The 23,418-nt window shown below is 53.8% G+C and overlaps 1 protein-coding gene across 4 annotated transcripts in view; it reads left to right on the top strand.

The window, feature by feature from the left end:
* The first annotated feature begins 5,234 nt into the window (after positions 1-5,234).
* Positions 5,235-23,418, top strand: part of ZNF536 (zinc finger protein 536) — a 430,505-nt gene continuing 412,321 nt past the window's right edge. For 2 of the 4 annotated variants that reach the window (XM_072782891.1, XM_072782900.1), the window contains exon 1: positions 6,092-6,284. The gene's annotated coding sequence lies outside the window, so the exon portion shown is untranslated. Of the gene's footprint in view, positions 5,462-6,091; positions 6,285-9,414; positions 9,519-23,418 lie in introns of those variants that run through there. The other 2 variants (XM_072782920.1, XM_072782922.1) reach the window with 2 other exon arrangements.

Here is a 23,418-nt window from a genome sequence, read left to right as displayed (position 1 = left end):
ATAAAATATTCTGGAAATCTACATTTCCCCAATACTTGATCGCTTTCACTTCTAGTGGCAAACAAAAGTTATATATCGTCCCAAGGTAAAATTGGGCCTGGAAAGTGGGATTTTGAAAAAGCAGGGAGCCGAGTCATGCAGCTGTGTGCTGCAAGGTGGACGCACAGCACGGGAGGAGAATAATAAAGCCATCGAGGACATCTTAAGAAAGTTAGGTCTTGAATTCCCACGAGTAGTTTTATTTCATAACTTGATACTTTGTTTTAATTTGCAGTCTTAAAAGTCCCTCAAAGTAAGAGATTATGGGCTCTCTCGTGGACTCCTCCTGCGCAGGTAAACATGGCACCGACACATTCTGGCCAGAAAGTCCACTAGCTTTATGGCTTTCCGCACCTCCAAAGCTAACTCGAATTGATGATAGCTGTTGCAGATAAGAGCAAGCCCCGAAGTCGATGCCCAGTGTTCCCCCAAGATATTCCGGCTCGGCAGACTCGCAAAGGACCAGGGCTGCCTTGGTGCAGCTGCATCCAACAGCCCGCAGCGGATTTTCTTCTCCGTTGACTAATTTATACAAAGGTACCATGAAGACCTCCAGGTTGGTTCGACTTCAAAATATAGGACCGAGGTAGGAAAATTATAATGATAAATAAATTACCATTTTTTTGTTATTTCAGAACATGACCATTCACTTTATGAAAGGCGTCTAAAGAGATGCCTCAAATAACTAGCTGTCCCAATGCGGTAAATCAGATCCAATTTATAGAAATTCAACTTACAAACATTTTTTTTGGGGGGGGGGGAACAGAGCTCTTATGCAAAGCAAGGCACACCTGTAGCTTTAGGAGAATTCCGGCAAGTTCCCTGGCTGCTCGTTGGCGGGGAAGAGCCTGAGGATCCCTGCTGTTGCCTCCCCCACCCGGCTCCACACACCTTGCTCCAGCCTTTTTCATGAGGTTTCCGATCCCTGGTCCAGTCATCCTTGTTTTCATCAGGTGCTAAGTGCATCAGGCCACATTCTGCGGCAAGTGATAGAAAACCCAAAGCAAACGGAATTGAGGGAACGACGGGAGTGGTCACAAACCGGAAAGATGCAGGGATGGGGCTGGTTTCAGGTGTGGCTGGACGCAGGGCTCAACACGAGCAGACCCGTTTCTCCCCTTCTGCTCTGCTCTCTGCTGTGGGGGCAGCATCCTCAGGCCCCCGTGGTGGCCTCTGGGCTCCACTTTCCTGGCCTGGGCCTGGGGACCACGCTCCGCTGCAGCTCAGCCACGGTGCTGGTGTCTATTTAAAAAGAAAATACAAGATTCACTGATTGGGCCAGCTTTGGTCACATGCCTATTCCTGAACCCATCACAACGTGGAGGGAGCTAGGATGTGCCCATCTGCGGGGTCACAAAGCTGGATCCCCAACCCAGATTCCCTGGGGGTTGGGAAGGAAAGGCAGGCTGTCCTGCTAGGAAGAGGAGCTGGCTCTGACAAGACAAACAGGTGTTACCGTGTCGAGTCCTTCCCTCTGTTGGAAAGACCGGAAGAGGTGTCCGACTATTTCGGGCAACTTTTGGAAGAGCAGCCCTCCAGGTCTTGAAAGGGGATGCTTAAAAGGGGATGCTGGAGGAGGTGAGGACGGCCCAGCTGGCCTCTCCAAGGCCAAGGACCAATAGTTCAGGGCAGAAGAGCCACGCAGGTCAGCTTCTTCCCCACTTCTCCTTACCCCACTTACTCCTCACCTCTCCCACCTTCTAATGGCACACCTCTGAACCTTGCCTTCCGGGGGGTCTTTGAAGGCTCATTCACCCTGAGGTGTCCACAGCTGAGAAGACTGCTCTGATCCTCCATGGGGAGAGGTCCCTGACCTCAGGAGCAGAGAAAACCATTTAGGGAGGGGAAGGAAACCTCATGGTTGAAGCCCAGGCAAGCTCCCGCCCCTTGCCTGCCCGCCCCCCCCACCTAGTAAAGGAAAGCACCTGGTCAGTGGTGATGGCCTTCTGGGCCACCTGAAATTGAGAAGCAGGGACTCTCAATGAGAATCCAGATGGGGCCATGAGAGCATCCAGACCAGCTCCCATGGACACACGGGCTTCTACAGACCTCTTCCCATCTTCCTTCTGCCTTAAGAAGGTGGACCTGATGGCGGAGGCTACTACCATTCTTCTAGAGCCACCGACTCTGTGATCCTAAGGGCTCTACAGATCACCGGGGGGAGGGAGGGTTATCTCTATATGGCGGGGAAACAGGTCTGGGGTGGGAGGACTTGGTTCTGGTCTACCTCGCTGCTCCCGACCCTAGGCAGCCCCCTGGATGCTTTCCTCTGTGCTTCACTCTTTGGTCGCAGGCAACGGCCATCCCAATGGCTAGTTTTTAACCTGTTCATACCACGAGAAAATCAGAGTTACGAGGCACAGAAGAGAGAACCAATCTATCTGATGTGAGAGGTATTACTTGCCAAGGAGGCGCACCCAGAGGCCAAGCACTTACTGTAATACGGCGCGGCTTTGAAGGCCCTTGATTCTGTGCTGGTACCGGAGCCACCAAAGAACTGACCTACCACCCCGATTTCCACCCAGGACAACAACCATCCAACTAACCTGCCAGCCCAGGCTCCTAATCATTTCCACCGGTTTCGAGAAGTCAGGAAGCTGGTCTCATTCTGAAGAAGACACCCCAGGAGTGGACAGCCCCTGGGGTTGGCAGGAGTGGCTGTCCAGCCAAAGGGCTGTGAGCATTGGCGGGTCCCTGCTTGAAGTCCAGGCCCAGAGGGCCAGGCCCGGCCAGGCCAGGAGGCGGTCCTGGGCACAGCACCCCAGAGCCAGAGAAGGAGGAGGGGGAGTGAGCGAGGAGAGGCCTTCTGGGCAGCACCAGCTAGAGCAAGAGGGTGGAGTGGTGGGAGATTCTGGAGAAGGAGGAGAGGATGGATGGGTGGGGGACATGGAGGTGGCCACTAAACTGGAGGGAGGGGTGGGGAGAGTCCTCGGGGGACTCCTGTGCTTCGGTAGGGGTCAAGTTTCCGCCTCTGAAAGACGGCAGGCCTCTGGTGTGTGTGTGGGGGGCTCAGCTCTCAGGGTGACTGTCGCCCCCCCCTCCAGGGGAGCTCTCCCTGCAGCGCCCTGGGGCAGCCCAGCCTGCACTGGGGCGCGCAGGGCGCACGGGCGCCGACAGGGGGCGCGGGCGAGGCCCCCGCGGGGAGGGATGCTCCTGGGCTGGGCCTCCAGGTGCTGGGGTCCTCCCCGGCTCAGGCCCGTGGGCCGCACATCATCATCCCCGCGGCCTGCGCAGGTGCGCAGCAGCCCAGGTGCCCGGGGAGGCCGGGCGCGCGGCCCTCCCACGAGGCCTCGGAAGGCCACGGGCATCCCGGACCTGCCAGCCGGGCCCGGGGGCAGGGGGTCAGCGCTCGGGGCCTGCGCGGGCGCACCCGGCTCCCTGCCTCCCCAGGCCCAGGCAGCCCGGCGGCTTGAGGGTTAAAAGGCGACTGCCACCCCCATTCTCTTGGGGAGAAAGTGCCTTTTCTCCGAGTCCATATGGCCACTTCCTTTCGACCTGCTCGGCCCTGCTCGCCTCTTTGTCCGAGCTGTCACTTATAAAGAATCACTTGACTTACAATAACAGGTTCAAAAGACGACAGAGTATAATCAGTTGATCCACGAAGAATTGAAATAAAGAACACCCCACTGCTCTGGCTATCATTCCCATAGAGATAGTGATATCATTGATGTGATTGCGATGCTAATTTCTATACAAGAAGGAAAAAAAAAAACCCTTGTATTTTGGAATTTGTTCAAAGAGAATTTCAGACACATCAGATTGGAAAATGCGAACTGAATTCCTAAACTTTTTTTTTTGGGTAGGCAGGGGATTTTTTTTTTTTTTTAATGCCACCGCAAAGATTTGAGTGGACTTTCAGAATCTCCTAGAACTGGCTTATTGGGGGGAAACACTCTTTTCTCACTCCCCAAAATCCTGGGTGGAGAGAGACAGACAGATGGCAGAGGAAGATTGAGAACGCCCTGGGTCCCAGGACAGAGCCCAAGGGTGCGGGCAGAGGTGACCAGGCTGGGGGCCCAGCAATGCCGCCCCTCGGGGGCCGCTCCCAGGCGGGGAGGTGCCAAGGCCAGGTGCCAGGGGCAGCAGGGTCCCGTCTGTACCTGAGCCCCTGGCCTGGCCGCTGTCCGGCTGCTCCTCTTGGCGCCAAGTTTTCAGTACCTGACCCCTCTGGCACCGGCTCATTGCCCTGAGCGGCTCCTTCTACAGGATGGGGTGGGGGGTGGGGAGGCTGCGGGGTGCTTTTTCTTTATCTTTGCTTTTTGTGTATTGTGGTGCCCTGGTTTAAAACTCACCAGTCATCTTAGGGGAACTCGGATCAGGCAGGCTCGAACAAGTCCTACCTGAATCAATGTTTTAAGTGTCCCTGTGGCTTGGCGTTTTGAATAATCAATCTGTCTCCAACGCTTCTTAATCATGCACAACACAGGCCTCTCTCTCTCTCTCTCTCTTTCTCTCTCTCAATCTCTCCCTCCCTCCCTCTCTCCCTCTCTCCCTCCCTCCCTCTCTCCCTCCCTCCCTCCCTCCCTCTCTCCTCCATTATTTGTCAACTCTTTTGGATCTTGTCTTTCTGCTATTAACATGCCCCAATGTCACATGCGAGTCTTTTCTTTAAAACAAGCTCCTCATTGGTGTATCTGGATACTTCTTTTATTATTATTACTGAATCTTTTTTTTTTCCCATAATGACACCAGGATCATTATATAATCCCATAACAAAGAGGCTTTTGAGGCACCAGCTTTTGTCAACTCTAGGACAGAGAATCCATAATTGCATTATTCAGCTTTTTCCCCCCTTCTTTCCCCCTCTTCCTTGCTTCACAGAAACCCAACCTCCTGCATCCCTCACATCTCCACCTTGTTACCTCGCCTTACATTATTTACCGAAGCGTCTGCCTGGAGGACCAGCATTTGCAAAGTTGCCTTAAAAAAGTTATTTTGTTTGATAATTAAGTCCTGGAGCCCACCGCGTGATGATTATTCTGGACCCATAAGGCAGAGAACCTGCGTGACGTTTCTCTCGAAGTTTAATTACCGTATGCTAATTTCCTTGCCTACTACGTGATTAATTAAAATCATATTTTCATAATCATTTGGCACTAGTATTGTTTTAGAATTATCATGATCTCCTAAATAGTGTCTGTAAATAAAGTCGCCTCTAATGGCAGGCGCGGGAGGCGAGGCTGAGGACCTCTCCGTGTTTGTATCGCGGCGATTGGCAACATAACTGCCTTATTTACATTAAATACGCCACAAGGTTACAGCGCGGATCAACGTCATTTGATCGCTGATGACTCCCTTAAACGCCCGGGCTGTGACTGATTCTCCGCGTCCCGCTGTCCACCGAGATTCACCCGGGAGTTTTTTTTTTTTTTTTTTTTTTCCCCCCAGAAAAGAAACAGACTTTAAATAGTTTCAGGAGCAGGTAAGAATTAAGCTTTTTTTTCTTTTTTTTTTTTTTCCTGCTCCTCTCCCCCTTTCCCTGTCTCTCTCTCTCTCTCTCTCTCTCTCCTCTCCTTCTGTGCAATCTCTCTCTCTCTCTCTCTCTCTCTCTCTCTCTCTCCCTCTCGGCTGGATAAAAAATTCTTTAGTCAAAGGCAGGAATGCAAAGTAGTGACAAGCGAAGGGGCTGATGTATGTCTCCGTAACGAGTCTGACAATCAGAATGTAGCTCTTGGAGAATAGATAGATTTTAATAAGTGTGTTTACATGAGCTCAAGGTCAGAAGCAAGCTGCGCTGTGTTAAATGGTTTCTTAGTTGCTAGACAGAGAGAAAAAATGGACGATCACACACCATTCTTTGTAGATTATTATATCAAGGGTTCAGTCTCTGGCTCATCAAAGCTAAATGCCGCAAGACCTATCTAGTTGCTGTGAATTATGCCAGGGCGACAATGGAGAGCGTTTTTAATGGTACAATGCATTTCACCTACCAGATAGGGGGAGGCCGGGCCGGGGATGGGGAGGTCTGCTGGGGCTGGGTGATGAGTATCAATGAACGGGGCGATTCTGAAAAGAGGCGGATGAAAACCGAGCCCGCCCTGCCCCGGCTGGGCTGGGAACAGTGCGCGGGGCTCCGCCGGGCGGCCGGGCGAGGCGCGCGAGCAGGGCGCCCGTCCCCCCTCGGCCCCGGAAAATGATCAAGTCAATCATGTGGACATGTTTCATTATTCATTGAACACAATCTTTTACAACGCTCCGTTTACGTGCCCGACTTTGCTCCCGACGCCCGCGTTTCAATGTTTAAGGTAAGGAAAACAAAGATGGGGAGGCGGGGGGGGCCCCCTCCCCGCGGGGCGCGGCGGGGGCGCACGGGGGGGGGCGCGCGCGGCGTCCGGCCGGGAGGTGGCAAAGTGAGTTTGGACTCTCGGCGCGGCCCCCCGGTCCCCTCCCCCTCCCCGTCTCGGCGAGGCCTGCCGCCGGCCTCCTTCTCGCCCCATCGCGATTAAAAAATACGGTCTAATTAAATATCCGTGGCTGTGACGTTGGCGAGAGGAGCTGTCACCGGGGGAGGGGGGAGGATGGAGAGCTCGGAGCCGGGGACGCGGCGGCGGCCGGGCATCCACCGGCGCTCGGCAACTTCGGCGGCGAGCGGGACCCGCGCCCCGGCCGCCGCCTCCCCCGCCCGCGGGCCCGGGACCGTTACTTTGAACGGGAGCCGCCGGGCCCCGCGCCCCCCGCGCGCCCCCCGCGCGCGCGCGCCCCTCGTGCGCCCCCCGCGCGCGCGCCGCTCTCGGGCCCCGGGAAACTTTCAAAGGGGTCCGGGGTGGGGGCAGCGTGTGCACCGGGGGAGGCCGGGGCCGCGGAAACTTCTGCTCAACTGACTTTGCCCCTCTCCTCCTCCGCCGAGCCGCGGGCGCCCTGGCTCCCCTTCTCCCTTCGCGCCTCGCCGCGGGATGCGGGCCCCGCCGCCGCCGCCGCCGCCGCCGCCGGAGGAGGACGAGGAGGACGAGGAGGAGGGGGGGGGGATGCAGGCTAATTTGTAATCTTTTTTTTTTTTCTTTTTTAAATCAAAGTTAGCTGATGGTTACAGTGTATCAAACTTGCGGGCGCCGAGGGCCGCGCAGACCTGCCATTTTGTGTTTTCATTGGCCTCCAGTGGCCCGGGAGCCGGGCGAGGCCGAGGCCGGGGGGCTCCGCAGGACCCGGGTGTCAGGGGCCGAACCCGCGACCCCAGGAAGGGCCGCGGCGCCTGCAAGCGCGGGCGGCGTCCGCGGCACCTGCCCCGGCGCGGCCCAGGCCCTGCGGCCCAGCCTCAGGGGGGTGGGGTGGGGTGGGGGGGGGATGCCCAAGATACAAATAAAGAAAGAAATAAGTAACAGGTTTATGGAGGCAACTGAGCCGGCTGGCCCTGGGCTGGAGAAATGAGGCCAATCGGAGCGAGGGGGTGCGGGCGGGCTTGGGGCTCTGCGAGGCGGAGGGCGGGCGCGGAGGGCGTCTGCGGGGGGTGCAGTCTGGGGAGGGGGGGAGGATCAGATGCACTGGCCCAGATGCACGACTGCGGGGTGGGTGGGTGAGGAGTGGAGGGGGGGGGGGACGAGAAGGATCTCTGCTGATAAACCTTTCTGTTTGCTGCAAGACATTATTTTTTTTGAAGATCAAGAATTGAGGGAAAACAGTCGTAGGCGGGACCGGGATGTATTTTAGGCAAAAAAAAAAAAAAAAAAAGAAAAAAAAAAAAAAGAAAGAAAGAAAAGGGGGTGGGGGGGGGGGAAGAGCTTTTCTTTGATGATGAGTAGGAAAGTGTCCAGATCTCGACGCGCCCATCTGTTGCAGTTTTGCAAATAATTTAAAATATAGATCTCTCCATATAGACGGGTGTACGTGGAGCGGAAGGTGGAGACGCAGGCGCCGCCGCCGCCGCCGCCGCCGCCGCGAAGTTAGCAGAAAAGGAAAGGGATGCGGGGCGCGGGGACCTGTCCCCCATCCCCGCGTCCCTCCCCTCCTCGGAACTCTTCCGAGGAAACTCCGGCAGGGCTTTCCGTGGGGACAGGTGGAAAGTTGCCTGCCACCCCCCCTCCCGCGCCCCCCGCTCGCTTCTGGGTCGTGAGCGTCCCCTCGGCGGGCGTGGACGCGGCCCGCGGTCTCCCGGGGCGCGCGGGGGGCGCAGCGGGGCCGGGCCCGGGGCGCGCGGGGGGCGCAGCAGGGCAGGGCGGGGTCCCGGCCCCGCGCGCCGGTGGCGGCCGCGGCTGGGTTTTGTTTGCCGGATATTGTTATGTCTAACGAGTGCCTCGCAGGAGCCGTGATTTGTCAGCCGCCTTCGTTTTCACTTTAGCAGAAAATACGGCGGCTGCGCGGCGTCCCGGCCTGCGGGGCCGGCGCCGGTGCGCGCGGGGGCGGCGGGGGGCGCGGGCGCGGGCGGGGGGCCGTGCGCGCGCGGGCGGGGGGCGGGGGCGCGGGCGGGGGCGCGGGCGCGGGCGGGAGGGCGGCCGGCGGGGCCCGGGGCAGGGGCCGCGGCCCGGGCGGGGGCCGTGCGCGCGCGGGGCCGGCCTCCCGCTCCTCCTGCGCCTTCTCCCGGCAGCCGCCGCCGTGCAGTTTAGCAGAAATCCGACAGGGGCCGCGTTTGCTGAGCGCATCCGGCCGCCGGGCAGCCCGAGCGGGCGGCCGGGCCCGGCTGGCCGGTGTGGACGCGGGGAGGGGGCCGGGGCGGGGAGGGGCGCGGGGGGGCGAGCTCGGCCCGGGCGCCCGCCGCGGCCCCCGCCTCCGCGCCCCGGGGAGGGGGCTCCCCGGCGAGTTGCGCGGCCCCCGGAGCCCCGGCCTCTGCGCCCCCGCCCCCAGCCAGGGCTTAGGTGAACTTGGGGTGGGGTGAGCGTGCGTGCGTGCGCGTGTGGGCACGGGGGCGGGGGGGCGCGGGCTGGGAGCGCGCTGTTTCCTTCCCCAGTTTGATACCAGCAACTGGGTTTTTTACTTTAAGACCGGCTTCGCTCGCCGCCGGGGTTGGGAGGGGGCGATCCTTTCCCATCACTCACATCTTTGTTCATTGTTCACGGAGTGGAAGGCAGGCGACTTAAAGAGAGGGAAGAGGGGGGGTGGAGAGAAAGAGGGGAAAAAAAGAGGGGGAGCGAGAAGAGGCAAGGACGGGCGGCGAGGGGGGCAGCGCCCGCGCCCGCGCCCGCGCCCCCGCCCCCGCCCCCGGCCGGGTCGGGTCGGGTCGGGTCGGGCTGGCCGGTGGAGCCGTGACCCGGCGCGCGGAGGGCGGCCGCGAAAGTGGACATTACCGCTTTAATTAACTTCGAGATGCTCCGGCGGCGGGACCTGGCGTAGCCGTGACGCGCCCGCATAAATCTGCCCGGCCCGGGGCCGCTCCGGGAACTCGGGCAGTGGCCGGCGTCAGCTCCAGCGCGCGCCTCCCAGTCCGGAGCCCATTTGCATAATTGGATTTTTTTTTTTTTTTTTTTTTGGCCTCCTCCTTCCTCCCTGAAAGTTGTTTGAAAACCCCGGTGAACGCCGCGACGACCTGCACGCTCCAAAGCGAGTGCCAAGTAAGTGCCCGGCCGTGGCCTCGGCGCGCCCCGAGGGCAGCGCGCACGGCGGCGGGTGAGGGGCCCGGGCTGCGCGCTGCAGGCGGGCCTGGGCTGCGGGCTGCGGGCTGCGGGCTCCGGGCTGCGGGCTGCGGGCTCCCGGCAGCTCGCACAACTTTTTCTTCTCTGTCTCCCGACTTCCCGGGCCAGGTGAGCTGCTGGGCCGCGCGTGTACCTGCAGCCGGAGTCGGGGGTGCTGGGGGGCGACCTCTGGGGCGCGGCGGAGTTGGGCATCGCGGGTCCCCGCGCGAGGGGTCGGCGCCCGCCGTGCAGGGCAGAGCTGCGGGCGGGCGAGCGGGGCCGCCGCTCCAAGCGCCCGCCGAGGATGCAGCTCGTCGCCAAATGCCTCCCCCATTATCCTAAGGTTTGTGTCTCTGGCTGTGCATGTGTGCGTGTGTGTGTGTGTGTGTGTGTGTGTGTGTGTTAGAGAGAGAGAGAGAGAGAGAGAGAGACCGAGAGGGATCGGGCTGTGCTTTAAAAAGAAAAGCAGCCAAAACAAGAGCAGGAAGGACTTCTCCCCTGGCTTGCCCCCCCCAACCCCATTTCCCCAGCATCATTTATTTCTGTTGCTCAAAGGAGAGAGCGCACAGCTTCTTTGCTAGACAGGGTCACCGAGAGGATTGACAGTTCTGTTGGAAATGCCATAAATGCCGTGACCAAAACGTAGCGGCGTTAATAAAATACCAACCCTTGCCTGTCGAGGAAAAGTGGTTTTGCAGTATCTTAAATTTTATTTAAAAAAAAAAAAAAAAGAATGCGATCGTGTATGGTTAGTACTATTTACAGCGTTCGGGATCCGGGGGGAAGTCTGAGTAGCTTGGGAGAAGGCTGGAACCCCAGTGCCCACTTGCCCAGGAACTTGCAGGGGGCTGGGCCCACCACCCTGCCTAGATAGGGGTAGGGACTCAGCTTCCGGCCTGGGGAGTCACAGGGGGGCGCCCCGGCAGCCCTCTGGCCTCTGCTTGTGGAGAGCCTAGGGCTTCTGGCTGAAGGCTGCTTTAGTTATGATGTCATTCTGATAGCAGAGTGCAAATGTCTCCTGATTCCACCATTAACCGCCTGGCTGGTTTGCTGGGTAATGATAGCACTGACGTCCAGCGCCTTGACAAACGCAGGCCTGCAGAGCCCTAGGAATTAACTTTTCCCCCCACCGAGGAGGGCACCAGCTGCCAAAAGTCTCACCACCGGGGCCCCTGCCTTTGAACTTTGTCCTGTCTCAGTCCAGACACTGACATGGATGACGGGGCCCCTGGACCGAGAGACCCCCCCCCCCTCCCTCCACCTCCCTGTTGTCCTACAGTTTGGGAAACTTTTAGAAGGCTTCCGTTTCCGGAACACCTCTAACCGGGCAGAGCTCGAATCCGGTCGCCACCGGGAGGGAGACACTGGATCGCGTGGGTGGCCGGCACCCCAGGTATCTGTGGGGCCGCTGCGTGGCAGGGGGGACTGTGACATCTGCTTCATACCTTCAGTCCCTTAACTGTGACTTTATGTTAATATCCCTGCAAGTAAACCGGATTTAGTGTGGATTTTTAAATAGTGTACAATGATTTAAGATTTCTTTTGATTTACTGTTCAAATGAAATTTGCATAAATGTGATGAAAATGAACTTAACATCTGGGCATATGAAAAAAGGTTAGTACCTCGTATGTCATCTGCAGAGAAAGTCTCTAAAATGCTTTCACCCTAAACTGGGTTCGGGGAGACAGTTCCTGGAGACATAAATGCTAATTATGGAAAACCTGGAGAAAGCGCTTTCGATAAATTTGCATTCTCTTGGACCACTGCTCTGAAAACCCATCTTGTTCTGTGCCTGGAGTGCTTAACTTCTGAGCAGGCTTGAGATCCTCGCAACTCAGCAAGTTAACTGCTGGCTGGGGCTGTCTTCACGGAAGACTTAGGGCAGGCAGCGAGCGACAGTCACGCCGCTGTGGTCCGAGCCGGAGGCCGGTAACCCCCATAATGGGAGAGGACGGGGCGGGTGGCCAGGACGTGCAGCCCTACTAACCACAGTTACCCATGGGGTCCCGAAGGCAGTGCTGAGATGTGGAATCCCTGCCTGCTGAGCCCCAAAAAGCCGAGCGATTAGGCTCTCTACTCTGCCTTAGGTCACCAAAGAAATTTCATCAGCTCAGACCTATAAAATCCACAAGCCCATTCAAGTGAACTCTGAACTCCCATCTTAGCTTTTGAGCAAGACAGGCTTATCTCTGGCGTAAGGAAATCAGAGTTAAGCAGCCTTCCCCAGACGTGGTTGCCTTTTGCTCAAAAGTTGGCTATGAATGGCACAGGTGTTTTTAAAGTGCCTTGAATGGAGGGAAAGAAAGACAGCAGTGATGCTCACGAGAATATAGATGAACTTGTTTATTTTTTTATTTTTTTATTTTTTTTAGCAGAGGATCATAAAGGAAGAAAGCAAATAGATTTATTTTTCCAGTTTGAATGAGGACAATTATAGCTTCTTAACATCTTTGGATTTAGTGTTTTTAATAAGCCTTTTAAGTAAGCTGAAATATCAGCTTGCATTTTGTTCTCAGTATTATTTAAAGTGAGACCTGACGCAAGTTTAACAGGAGGAGCGAGCTTTGTCCGGGTCCGCTTTGGTCCGTGCTGAGGACAGGAGTCCCGAAACGTCTCCCCCCGAGCCTAGAGCAGGTGAGCGCTCAGCTGCGTGCTGTGTCCAGGGAGGCCTTCGCTTTGGGCTGGAAGGACACTTGTGGTCGGGTGGCCTTCTCGGGCCGCGAAGGCCGGACTGTGAGGCCGAAAAGCAAGGCACGAGTGCACTGGCACCGGCCCGACTCCCTTCTGCTAATAAGGACTCATAAGCAGGGGCGTTCTCTGTGAAGCCACACCTGCCCCGCACGCCGGCGTGCCCCCTCCGGGACGGGCCACGGCAGGAATGGGGGGGGGACAGGGCAAGGAGTAGTCCCAGGGCAAGGTGGGGCTCACCGTGTGCTCTCCGTGGTCGAGTGGTACCTGGTTGGGAGTTGTTGGGAGAGAGGCCTTTTGTCAGGGGGAGGGATTGGTTCCTCGGGTGTAGACTGGGTGGGCCGCCCCCGGGAGCTCGGGGTGCCCTCAGAGGGGCGAGCAGCCCAGCTAAGCTAGGGAGTCCTACACGCGGTCACGATGACGTCCTAGCGGTGGTGATGCTGGTGCGCGTCCGTGTGTGTGCCCGCGCGTGTGTCCTTGTGCGTCCATGTGCGTGCACGTGCCAGGGAGGGTGTTGCCTGCTTGAAGCACCTGCACCCAGCCGGTCTGCACCCACAGCTGGCCTACTCAGTGCAGGTCGGCGAGTTCGTGAGCACGTGTGCGCCGTGGAGGGAGGGGCACAGTCCTTGGGATCCGGACCCCGGGGAATGCAGGCCACGTTCTTGAGGTTCCTCACCCTCTCCCCCTATTGGCTTTTTCCCCCCCATGTGTGGGCAGACACGGATGGAAGCCGCCTTGGGACGGCGGGCTACTCTGCAAGCCACCTAGCTTGGGTCCCCACGTGCCTGGGGTGGGGGTGGGGACCTTCCTGCCCAGTTCATGTGGTCATGACGCGGCCTTCCGTGGACTTCCTGCCGCGGGGCTCCATTGTGCCATGCGGGCTGGCTCTGGTGGCTGCTTGAGGATCCCCCTCCCTCCCCAACTTTCATTTCGAAAAACCATTGCGGATCTTTGGTCTCTGTCTCATGCTGGAGTGTGGCCACGGCGAGGGACATGGCGTGCTTGGCTTTTCGGGAGGTCAGGTTTATCTGCCTGAAGAGACCAGGTCAGGCTGAGGCCTTTGGTGGCATTTGTTAGACTAACCTGGATGTTGTTTTTCTAGACCGGGTCTTCTCAGCAGTGGCACCGTGGACGTTGCCCACTTGTGGGAGTCTGTCCCGTGCACTGTTGGATGTTTAGCGGCTCCCCTGACCTCTCCCTAGATGTCAGTACCCCCTCCCGGTTGTGACAATAAAACATGTCACCAGACGTTTCCATGTGTCCCCCGCGGGGACGTCAGGCGCATCTCCCAGGCCTTCCATGGGCCAGGTCTTGTCCCGGCCATCTCAGGGAGCGCAGGGAGATTTCACGCTCAGAGGGAGCACGGGCCGGAGGCAGACAGACACGGCAGGAAGTTGAGGCCTGCACCGAACGGGGCAGTCCTATGGGATCCGAGAAGAGGGGGGACGTCAATAATGGGTGTGGGGTATCTGGAGCGAGCGTGTGGGGCTCAACTCTGTTTTTACACCGGCTGACCCTTCCGAATGGCCCTGTGGGTGAGAGTACCCCACGGTTCTGGCCCCCCGCTGCCCCCACTGCCATGTGCACACCAAGAAGAGGAAAGTCACAGCTCTTGGTTTCAGAGTTGAGGCTGGCCACCCTGCTGGCAGGATGAGGATACTGGCTTTTCTGTTTGCTGTTTGTTTGCTTGGAGCACTTACTATGTGGTAGGCATGGGTTCTAAATTCATTACTCCCTTAATCCTTGCAATCTCTCTAGGAGAACAGGCCTGTGTTTGTCCCAAGTTTCAGGAAGGGAAGTCAGGCACAGGGAGGGGAGGGCGGTGGCTCTGGGATTAGAGCCTACCCAGTCGGCCTCCAGAATGGGCATGATTAACCCCTCCACTGCTGCAGAGCATCTCCCCTTCCTGGAGGCACACCCGGTGCAAGACCCCTGTGATTTCATCACTGACCCAGGAAGCCTAGCCACGCACGGCCTTCTGTGGGGCTTGGGGGCGTCCTGGGCAGGTAGGGAGGGTTCCGGTTGGCCAGAGCAAGCCCCCTTTCTTTGAGGGGCAGGGGCCTCCAGGTGGGTGGTGGCAGGGGCGACCTGCACGTGCTCCGGGGGCATTGAGAGGTGCAGGAAGGAAAAGCAGTTTGGAGGGTTTCCCCCCTCCTCTACCTACCTGTTCTCACTCTGTAGCTTTACAATGAGAAAATTAAGTGCCATTTTGACACAGGAAAAATGATCACCGTAGGCTTGAGCTGACATTAACCTGCAAGTTTTCTATCAATGCGTTACAGCTTTGATTACCTGAGCCGTGTTTAGCTGGGTCTTTCATTACCGAGGTGGGCTTGCCTCTTGCTTCCCCCTCTCCCCGCTGATTCTTCCGCCCAGATACTCGTCCGCTGGCTCCCCGTGGCTGTGCTCACCTCTCCCGTGCATCGCGGACCCTCAGCCTCCTTCATGATTCTTTGGCTTTTGGTTGTTTTGTTCCCATATGACACACGCGCACGTACTCTTACGGAGGATGAAGTAGCTCTATTTAGGTTGTAAAAGACAACCCATAGGGTCCCTAAAATCGAGATTAATCACAGAAATGCCCATTCAGACTTAATTATAATGATGTTCTCACTTGCACATCTGAGGTTCCCATGTAATTCCCATAGATTTGGATGAGATTTTGGCTCATGGAAGGGCTAGATTGTCGGGCCCTCGGGGGTTTTCTGTAATTCAGTAAACATTTATGCCTGTGGTTTCTGGGCACCTGAGGAGGGGGAGGGTCTGGGGCCCTTCTGGGTAGGTGTGCAGAGGTGGCCAGAGCGCCAGCTCCCGCAGTGGCTGCTGGTGGGCGGGCCTTGCCTCTTGCTAGGCCCTGCCTTCTGCACCTTGGGTGCGTTATCATCTTTAGTTGTTTTAACAACCCACCGAAGGGCATCCGTCAGCAGTTTTGCCAGTGGGCGAGCCAAGGAGTGTGACACTTGTTGCAGCCACAAGGCTCCGGCAAGGCCAAGAGAGAATTTGAAGCCAACAGAATTAGCCCGGGACCTGGTGCTGTGCACCTTGCTTGCACTCCTGCCGCCCCATGCAACACGCAGCCCAGACAATGACGAAACCATCCTTTGCAGTCCTCTTAAACTCGCCTTTCATGTGGAAGTTAAAAATGTACACTGGAACCTGCCACTTGGAGACCATATGCATTGTTGTAAATTTGTTTTCAAGAGGAAGAAAATATTTGGAAACTGTACCAGCTAAACTACCGACTATAGAGAAGCAAACAGATCCCAGAACACATAGATACTATGTATAAAATGTAATCTCGCTGAATAGCTCGATTATTTAATTTTACCTTTCAAAATATGTGAAAACGTGTATTCCTTACTGGATGGAGAAAAAAGTGGCACATGCTTTTTTTTTTTTTTTTTTGTTCTTTAAAAAAAAAAATCTAATTCTCTTTTAAAATCTATTAAAGTCAAGTCAGGCAAAGCCTTCCAAATTATTACAGAAAGGCTGTCATTTCTGTGAAGCCTATTGAAGGGGGTGGGACATCTTATTGAAATTACAGCTAAAGTGCTTTAATTATTTTGCTTCCTCGGCCAGGGCTCCCAGTTTGGGGGTTGTAATCTGTTGATGCCAAGTGGCTATTTCAGCAGCCTTGAATCTGCACCGAGCAGAGAGCATCTCACTGATGAAACCTGGCTGGATGTGCTAATTAAACTCAGTGCAGGGTTCTGGCCGTATCTGAGAAACTTTATGCACAAATGTTTCCACCCCAAAGAGGGTCAGCGCCGGTGGGTGGCAACCCGGCTCCAATAGCCCGGGAGGATCAAAAGGTGGAAAAGTGTAGTGTGGGAACGCGGGGAGGGAGCCCACAGCCGCGGGCCCACATGAAAGGCCTTAATCTGCAGGCCGCCTGCGGCCCAGGGCTCCTCGGAGGGTGGCGGCCGCCCGGCCCTGCCCGCCACCCCGGACTTGCACTTGGAGCTCCGAGCCCTTGCAAGGCAGGCGGGCCTGGAGCTCGCACGGACCTCGGATGCTCCGTTCCTTAAGCAAAACGCCAGACACTCTGTCTGCAGTTCTTTTCTGAGATCATTGACTTGACAACTTAATATCTGTTTTCTTGTGTGTTTTTTTTTTTTTTGTTCTGTTTTGTTTCAGTGTGTTCCCCCCCCCGCCCCCCCGCTATTTCTTTTCAGCTGTGTCACCCTTTGCACACGCATTCTGGAAGTATGTTGGAAGAGGTTTTGTTAAAGTTTGCTGGTGGTGCGGAGCGGGGGGTGGGGCGCGGTGGTGGTTCACGGGAATTTAGTTGCATTTAAAATTCTCATCTAGCGTATGAAGAGGCAGAAGAAATTCAGACAAGATGATGCAAACCTGCGCATCATCTGCAAATGTGTTGATGAAGGCTGTGAGCTAGCGGTGTCCCCTTTAGTAACTGCTGCCACCCCAAGGAAGACACTGTGGCTTACTAAGTGCGTGACAAGTGATGAACTCATCCAGGGTCTGGTCATCTGATAGGCATTTCCCATGACAGTGTTTCTGTGACGTAGTAGGTGGTGATACGGCCTGTCTTTTGGGGGATGTGGACGCTGTGCCTGTGGGTATGTTCACCCTCTACTGCTGGCCGTCCGGCGAGGTCAAGTCATATATTCCTGATATTCGAGTCTGGACTATTTTCCACGCCTTCCCAGAAGCACCGGCTGCATTTTGACATAAATGCCCTTTGAGCCCAAGCATACCAGCCACTTCAGCCTCACGTTCCCCCCTCACATCTCGAAAGGTTGAGGGGAGCTAGACCCGCGCGTGAGACGATGTTGTGGTTTTTCCCAGGCACCGCTTTCTCTGCCTGCATTCAGGAGCCTGGCTGCTCAGGTGAAAAATTCCAGGCCCACGTGTGGATCTTGGGGGACGACGGTGGGGGTAGGGGGGTCGCTGTTATGAGAACTTTCTCTCCCTTTGCATGAAAATATTGCTGAGATGGAAATCATGTAATTCTTGTGTGTGATCTCCAAATACCACCTTCAATAAAATAATTTGTTCATTGATCTAAAGAATGAGTGGTTTCCAGCTGCTTCATTGCTCAGGACAGACTTCCCCGTTGGAATCTGCCTCTGCGACTCCCCTCTGGTGGAGGTTGGCCTCCCGTGGAGGACATTGTGAAGAGGCCGGGTGGCCTGGGGGGGGGGGGCTGGGGGCCCGAGCCCTCATTTCTCTGGGACTCAGAGGGCGGAGCAGGATCCAGTGCAAAATTCTGATATGGTGATTTGCGCTTGCCCCTCATCTTCATCTCAGGGCAGGCAGGTGGAATGGTTGCTGTACTGGGGAGCCAAGGCCACCGTCCTGTCATTAAATCTCTATCCGCAGCCGCCCGTTAACCCTTAGATTAACTGAAGGAAACTCTGTGCATTTTTCCACTTCCCCTGCCATTGCTTCTGAGGGAGGAGAGTCTAAAGAGGGAATTCTTTATGTGCTAATTAAATGTTTTTGCCAGAGTTACACTGTACATGCGTTGCTTGATACATCAATATCTATAGGTTAGTTTTTTTTTTTTTGCATAATTTAATTTTAAGAGGTGCTCCCATCCTCATTCCGTGATTAAGATGTTTATTTCATTGAGCTGGAAACATCAAGTCTGTAAATGAGGAAGAGCTGGGAGCATTTTTTATTTGTTGGTTGGTTTTGTTTTTCCGGCAGTGTGGCACAGTGATAAAGAGCTCACCAGTCAAGTGGGGCCCGGTTCGACACCCACTCCGACACGTGCCAGCTACCTGCGAGCGGGACATTTCTATCCTTAAACCTCGGTTTTCTCGTCAGGAGAATTGGAATAATTCTTCCTAATTGAGTCATCAGGATTAAAAGAGAAAATGATTAATTAATGAGTCCAGAGACCAGCTATTCAGCCAGTGGCCAGCTACTGTTAGTGCTTGTTTCATACGTTTTGCTAAATATTTTAGAACTCGAAACCCCACCAGAAACTGTGGGCGTCAGTCACGTGCATAGCCTAGTGGAGAAGTGTCTTTCCTCCTTTGTTTCCCTGGCTGGCCTTTGGAGTTATTTACCCAGGGATCAATAAGTATCAGCTGATTGATTTCCTATAGGTTTCAGAAGATGCGTTTTAAAGGGTCAGCTGAGTTCATGGAGAGGTGCGGGGTGGGGGTGGGGTGTAAGTCTTCACTAAACAAACATTCTCACTCCAATCCATGAGGTGTTAGCACCCTGTTTCCAGGCTACGCGCACACACACACACACACACACGCTCACGCACACATATGTGTGCACACACGCCCCTAGGGTTGCCGGGAATGTGATGGGCGTTGCCCTTCATCCTTTACCTGGATCAAAGCCAAAGATCCCCAAGGAAGCCTTGTCATCCATCCATCCATCCATCCATCCATCCATCCATCCATCCACTTCATTCTTTTAAAAAGCATGTATTAAGTGCATTGTGTGTCTTAAGCAAGCTGGGTGCTGTGCACAAGAGCAGAATCACTTTGGAGCTGTTGTATCAGGATAAAAGTGGAAGCGGAAGCAGTGATGATGTTTCTTAGGTTCCAGGTTCTGGATTAAGCACAAACACAGAGACACATGTGTGCACCTATATATACAGACACCTATATGTGCGTGTGTTAGAGACCCCCCTAATTTGCATCTAGGCATACAATCACATGATTTCCAGGGAGCCTAATGCTTAAGCATGGACTACAAAATTGGGTTGAACTTGTGGCCATTGCATTCAAGAGGGGAAATATCAGAAAGGGAGACAGAACATGAGAGACCCCTAACTCTGGGAAACGAACTAGGGGTGGTGGAAGGGGAGGTGGGCGGGGGGGTGGGGGTGACTGGGTGACGGGCACTGGGGGGGCACTTGACGGGATGAGCACTAAGGGTTATTCTATATTTTGGCAAATTGAACACCAATAAAAAATAAATTTATATTAAAAAAAGCAAGAGGGGTCACCCACTAGAGAGGTGGGGAGTGGAACGTAACTCCTTTACTTTTTCCCTCAGGGGAAAAGGTGGAATTTGGATTGACTTTCGCCTCCCTGGAAGGGATCCCAGGTCTGTGACAACAGGAACATGCCAGCCATCCTTAGAAAGCAAAGAATACCCGAGTGATATTATACTAAGAAGCAAGATGCCATCTTCCTGGGGGAACTCTGAAACCCAGATCGGGTCCTAGCATTTATCGAGTGCTTATTACATAGGTGACCTTGGCTTTAGAATACAAGATATCATTTAGTTTCATCCTTCCAGCATCATTTAGTTTCCCCTTCATCCTTTGGTTTTAAGTGATTAAGTACATTTCAATAAATAAACATCTTCTGCCTTAGGATGGAGACAAGGAGGCCTACCCATGGGGGTGACTTGCCCAGGGCCATGCGGTTGGTCCATGGCGACGCTGGGTTCTCCAAAGGGCGCTTGTGTCTGTCGCATGTGGGCTGTGTCTGCCCTTTGGATGGGGGCTCTTGGCACCTGGCCTGGACCTCCTCTGGAGAAAATCAATGCTCACGAGACGGACTTCTTCTAGTTGCAATGATACCATACTCAGTCCTGGCCCCTGAAGGGTGAGATTTGTTTTGATCATTTCTGAGCATAGGAATCCTGTCGTCTTGAGGTGGAGGAGTCGATGGTGGGAGCAGAGCCCTCGGGGGCTGGTATCCAATGGCTCTTGGGTCTTCAGGACCCTCGGTGGTGTCACCACGCTCTGCTGTCCATCCTCTCAGGCCCGTTCATCCGGCAGATACCCCTGTGCTAGGGGCTGGGGACCTGACACGCGTGGTTACTGACTTGAGAGACGCAAGTATGCTTCCCACTTCAACGGTTACCCTGAAGACTGTGCAGGAAGAGGACGGGGAGGCGGGCTCCTTATCAATTGGGTGGCCAGTGGTGTTCTTAGAGGACCAAGGGTGAGAAGGGGCCAGCAAAGCCAAAGGGTGGAGAGAATTTCCCGGCAGAGGGAAGAGCAGGTGCAATATCCCTAAGCTTAGACAGATCTGGGTGGCTTGAGAAGAAAAGTCCTGGGTGGCTGGAGCCGGGTGTGCACTGCTCTCCGGAGAACGTGCCGTGGAGGAGAAGTCTTCCAGTTGGGCTGGTCTCCCAGTCTCCTGTGAGCACAGCCTGCCAAGGGGCCCTTGCTGCTGGGGGCAGCGGGGGGGAAGGTGGGGTGTCCACTGGCTGCTGTGGCTTCTCTGCCATCCGAAGCCAACATCCTCCTTCCAGGTGGCCCCCCTTGCGGCCCTCCATCCATTCTTCTATATGGATCATTCATTCATTCATTCATTCATTCTACCAATATCCGCTGAGCTCCGACTCTGTGCCAGGCACGTAGAACAGCCAGAAAATAAAGTTGGCTGCCAAGATAAGGAATCATCCCACACTCTCTCCTTCCAGCTTCTGTTGAGATTCACAAGAGGTTCTTTGGAGCCGGGCTCCCCTCCGCCCCCTCCTTGCCCCCACCTCAGCTTTCGAGGTGTCTGCTCGCTACACCGAGCTGTTGTACTGAGTCTGGTTATCCTGGCCCGTGCTTTGTGCCCTCGGGGGCGGGGGCACATCTTGGGTTTGGCATCAGCAGCTCAAAGTTCCTGTTCCCGTGCGTGGCTGCGGGAGTCTGATGCACCCCCTTCCACCTGTCGGCTGAGCGCTGCTCCTCCCTCGGCCAGGTGGCAGGTGGCGCGTGGAGTGCTGAGTGCGGGGTGAGGAGGACACACTCCGGGGCGGGACCCCTGCCCCCACAGGGACCCCTTGGGTTTGTATTTGATTCAGGTGTCCTGGCCCGTGGAGGAGGGTCTCCTGGCCCAGCTCTTCCTGGGCGTCCTGAACGTCTTCCCCTTTCAGGAGGGGGGACAGGTGGGCAGGAAAACTAGATGCTTGCTTCTGTCACCTGTGGGTCCAGAGAAGACTCCTGCTGTTGAGCTCGCAAGTACGCATTCGCATCTCACACCTGGCCCTTTGGGTTCCTTACTTACGTGATCACAATGGCAACATTTTAGTTTAATTTAATTTAAAAATTTGGTGGAAAAGGAAGTATGTCCTGGCTCTTTGGATACTGAACTTTTATTTTTCCCCCTTCATCATTTGGTTTTAAGTGATTAAGTAAATTTCATTAAATAACAGTAAACATTCCAGATAGTCTTGCATATATATCGTATTTCACATCATTGTAACTTCGATGTAAAATATTAAAATGTAAATGACTCAGTAGAAAAATCATGGAAACAAATGCGTGACTTTTATTACACTTTCAGAAAAGTTGCTTAAATATTTGCCCGTCCTTAACCAAGATCTGTCAGGAATCAAGAGAGCAAGGGTTTATGGGCGCCACAAAAACCAATCCTTTAGAATAGAGGAACAGAACTTGGTAAACAGTATGTCCCCAAATTTTACCTGTTCAATTCTAAATCTATGTCGGCTGTTGTCAGCTCGTCAATTTGATTATTGTCAAGTAAGCTGTATAAGCATGAATATAATTATTTTAATTTCTAAGCTTTAGTTGGAATGATATTTTTACCCAAGTATATAAATATAGATCTAAATTTATATATTTTATGGAATTTGAACCAACAATTTTTTTCCTTTCTTTTTAAGAAATATTTCAGTCTATAGTAAAAATTGTCTGGGAAGCATTTGGTATTTTATTTTAGTCTCTATCACGACTTTCCATGTGATTGTTCTATATTAATCTTGAAAAAGTGACATGAGATTCCTTTTCCATAACAAATAGAAAATAATGGAATAATAACAAATGATAACTCTAATGGGAAAAATTATATTTTTCTCCAACTAAGAGAAGAGTATCAACAATAGGTAGGATAAAATAAAATCAATATTTTGACAGTGCTCTATTATGTCTGGCTCATTAATTTGGAGAAAACTTCTCTCTTCAATCCTAAATCACCAAGTGTCAACAAATAGTAGTTTTAACATCTACTCTCATTCCAGCGCCGTTAATGCTTTGCAAGTTATTTTTGGAGGAAAATGATTTTTGATTCTGCAGATGTATAGAGATTGCATTGTGTAGGTTTTTGTTTTAGGGAACAATGAAAAAGTTTTGCCGTGCAATTTGTATTCAAGAGATTGTTCATTGCGAATTCCAGTTGAGCACAATACTATATGGTTTTTCATGTAAATGAATATATATGTGTGCATATGAATGTATATGCATATATGTATATATGTGTATGTGTGTGTGTATATATATATATATTTTAAATATTTTATTTATTCATGAGAGGTGCAGAGAGAGAGGCAGAGACACAGGCAGAGGGAGAAGCAGGCTCCCTGTGGGGAGCTCGACGCGGGACTCGATCCCGGGTCTCCAGGATCAGGCCCTGGGCCAAAGGCAGATGTTCAACAACTGAAACACCCAGGTGCCCCGTACACGTGTGTGTGTGTGTGTGTGTGTGTGTATTTATATACACATATGTACATATATACACACATATATTTACATATATGTATATATAGCCTGTTTTATCTCACACACACACACACACACACACACACACACACTCTTAATGACCAGGTTCATTCATGTTTATTAATTTCACCAAAAGTTTCACTTAGCCTCCTCTTCTTTTAGAGGAATTGAGAGTTTCTGATTTCGGAGTACCGATTGTCGGTTGATTAAGGTCAATGCTGGCACTTATGCAGGCTCCTATTGACTGGGGTCACGTGATGTGACTGATTGATCTGCCTTAGACACAGGATTGCTAATTTCCCATTGTAACGGTCCTTTCTACCTATCCCGTCCTTCATCACCCCGCGTTCTTCATATAGTATTTAAGCATGTGCCATCCCCCCGCCCCCGGGACAGCAATGCAGAATTAGGGCTCACACTTGTGCAAAAAGTATTTGTATCACCGCTGCCTGTCCTCCTTTGTTTTGCAGAGATCACAAAAGCCTGGGATTTAGAATAGCAGATAATAACATACAGTGCATATTATTGATGCTGCTTTAATTGTCTTATTGACAACTCACTTGAACTTGGAGAAGCATGCTAATATTTATCATCCTGTGAACTCATGTGCATTTTCTCGACTAAAGCCATAATTACAGAAGAATTTCAAAACTCGATGTCTGCCTGCAGCTGCCTCACCTTTCCTCTGTTTGGACAAAGGCTTCTAGGCTGCTGCATCATGGGAGAGCGTCGGCCAGCTCTCTGCAAGTTGCCCC

This window comes from Canis lupus, chromosome 1, assembly GCF_048164855.1.
Source record: "Canis lupus baileyi chromosome 1, mCanLup2.hap1, whole genome shotgun sequence".
In the NCBI taxonomy this organism is placed as follows: domain Eukaryota; kingdom Metazoa; phylum Chordata; class Mammalia; order Carnivora; family Canidae; genus Canis; species Canis lupus.
This window is presented reverse-complemented; position numbering and strand designations above follow the sequence as displayed.